Genomic DNA, 3,274 nt, shown 5'->3' on the forward strand with positions numbered 1-3,274 from the left:
GGGGAAACCATGACTGATTGTTTAAAGGATTTCTGTGTTAAATTAAATCTGACCCAGTTAATTAATAATCCCACACTTTCAAATCTGAAGGACCCTACAAAATCAACCTTGATCGACCTTATATTTACAATTACCCCAGAGTAATATGTTGTAAGTGGTTTGTTTTCCTTAGATATAAGTGACCATTGTCCTATTGTCTGTATTAGAGGTGTGTGAATACCAAGATCCAAACCACGTCTGATCAGAAAGAGGAATTTCACACTTTTCAATAAAGGCCTTCTATCATCTTCAATGTAATGACACAGGCTGTATCTCATCTAGTCATGATCCAGAGCTGCTCTAAAACACTGTATTCAATGTTGTTGTCGATAAGCACATGCCCTTAAAAACCATAAGAGTTAAAAGTAGGTCTAACCCTTTTTTCACACCGGAGCTGCCAAAGTTATACACAATAGAGATGCTGTCTGGTCCAAAGCTAGATTAACAGACTCGTGCCCAGATTGGCAATCATTTAGGAGATTGAGAAATATATGTGTCAAAGTAGTTAGAAAAGCTAAATCTGATTATTTTGTGCAGGAAATCCAGCCAAGTTCAGGAGAAGTGTTTAAACTCTGACGGGTTGTAACTCCTGTTCTCTTCCTCATCAAATGAATCTGGTCTCTGGTACCAGTACTGATCACATTTATATCATTACTGCTTTTAATTCACATTTATATCATTACTGCTTTTAATTCACATTTATATCATTACTGCTTTTAATTCACATTTTATTTCTGACGGCAATTTTTTTGACTCAGTTTCTAAGCCAACTCACTTCAAGTGTGGTCTGGATATTAATGGAGGTCATTTGTGTAACGGCCATCTGTGGTGGAAGAAGGTGAGGACCAAGGTGCAGAGTGGTAAGTGCTCGTGATTTTTTTATAATAATCCAAACTGGACAACAAGGAAACAACCAAAACAGTTCTGTCTGGTACAAAGACTGAAAACAACCACCCACAAAACACAATGGAAAACAGGCTACCTAAATATGGTTCTCAATCAGGGACAACGATTGACAGCTGCCTCTGATTGAGAACCAACCCCAGGCCAAACACAGAAATAGAAAATCATAGACAAACAAACATAGACAACCCACCCAACTCACGCCCTGACTGTACTAAAACAAAAGACAAAACAAAGGAACTAAGGTCAGAACGTGACAATTTGTTGATTAATAACACTGAAAATGTTGTTCTGGATATTATTGGAGGTAAGTTGTTGATTAATGATACTGGAAATGGGGTTTTCTTTCAGGCAATTCTCTGTTAAGGAGTCCTTGATGTGTTGGATGGAGGTCAGTCAGATTCTCTGTTAATAAGGAGTCCTTGATGTGTTGGATGGAGGTCAGTCAGATTCTGTGTTAATAAGGAGTCCTTGATGTGTTGGATGGAGGTCAGTCAGATTCTCTGTTAAGGAGTCCTTGATGTGTTGGATGGAGGTCAGTCAGATTCTCTGTTAAGGAGTCCTTGATGTGTTGGATGGAGGTCAGTCAGATTCTGTGTTAAGGAGTCCTTGATGTGTTGGATGGAGTTCAGTCAGATTCTGTGTTAAGGAGTCCTTGATGTGTTGGATGGAGTTCAGTCAGATTCTGTGTTAAGGAGTCCTTGATGTGTTGGATGGAGTTCAGTCAGATTCTGTGTTAATAAGGAGTCCTTGATGTGTTGGATGGAGGTCAGTCAGATTCTGTGTTAATAAGGAGTCCTTGATGTGTTGGATGGAGGTCAGTCAGATTCTCTGTTAATAAGGAGTCCTTGATGTGTTGGATGGAGTTCAGTCAGATTCTGTGTTAATAAGGAGTCCTTGATGTGTTGGATGGAGGTCAGTCAGATTCTGTGTTAATAAGGAGTCCTTGATGTGTTGGATGGAGGTCAGTCAGATTCTCTGTTAATAAGGAGTCCTTGATGTGTTGGATGGAGGTCAGTCAGATTCTCTGTTAAGGAGTCCTTGATGTGTTGGATGGAGTTCAGTCAGATTCTGTGTTAATAAGGAGTCCTTGATGTGTTGGATGGAGGTCAGTCAGATTCTGTGTTAATAAGGAGTCCTTGATGTGTTGGATGGAGGTCAGTCAGATTCTCTGTTAATAAGGAGTCCTTGATGTGTTGGATGGAGGTCAGTCAGATTCTCTGTTAATAAGGAGTCCTTGATGTGTTGGATGGAGGTCAGTCAGATTCTCTGTTAATAAGGAGTCCTTGATGTGTTGGATGGAGGTCAGTCAGATTCTGTGTTAATAAGGAGTCCTTGATGTGTTGGATGGAGGTCAGTCAGATTCTCTGTTAAGGAGTCCTTGATGTGTTGGATGGAGGTCAGTCAGATTCTCTGTTAATAAGGAGTCCTTGATGTGTTGGATGGAGGTCAGTCAGATTCTCTGTTAAGGAGTCCTTGATGTGTTGGATGGAGGTCAGTCAGATTCTCTGTTAATAAGGAGTCCTTGATGTGTTGGATGGAGGTCAGTCAGATTCTCTGTTAATAAGGAGTCCTTGATGTGTTGGATGGAGTTCAGTCAGATTCTCTGTTAATAAGGAGTCCTTGATGTGTTGGATGGAGGTCAGTCAGATTCTCTGTTAAGGAGTCCTTGATGTGTTGGATGGAGTTCAGTCAGATTCTGTGTTAATAAGGAGTCCTTGGTGTGTTGGATGGAGGTCAGTCAGATTCTCTGTTAAGGAGTCCTTGATGTGTTGGATGGAGGTCAGTCAGATTCTCTGTTAAGGAGTCCTTGATGTGTTGGATGGAGGTCAGTCAGATTCTCTGTTAAGGAGTCCTTGATGTGTTGGATGGAGGTCAGTCAGATTCTCTGTTAAGGAGTCCTTGATGTGTTGGATGGAGGTCAGTCAGATGTTGTTGAGGTACATAAAGGTGTTCCTCAGGGATCAACAAGAGCACCTGTTCTTTATACGGTTTATAGAAATGCTATCTGTTAAAAATAGTGATCTTCATTCGTATGCAGATGACACTATTATGTCATTTCTCTGACTATGGACTTCGCGTTGTCAAGGTTACAGCCGGACGTTGCAGCTGTTCAGGAAGCCCTTACCAATTTAAAGCTTGTACTTCATAAAGGCAAAACTAAACACATGCTGTTTTCAACGTCTGGTCAAAGTATCCCAGTCAGGTGACATCCTCACTCCTTGAATGGGTCTGGTATTGAACTAGTCCCTGCATACAAATACCTTGGTATTTAGATGGACAATGATCTATCATTTAAGAAACAGACAAATGAGCTTGTCTAAGAAGCTTA

Source organism: Oncorhynchus mykiss, chromosome 17 (genome assembly GCF_013265735.2).
Source record: "Oncorhynchus mykiss isolate Arlee chromosome 17, USDA_OmykA_1.1, whole genome shotgun sequence".
NCBI lineage: Eukaryota > Metazoa > Chordata > Actinopteri > Salmoniformes > Salmonidae > Oncorhynchus > Oncorhynchus mykiss.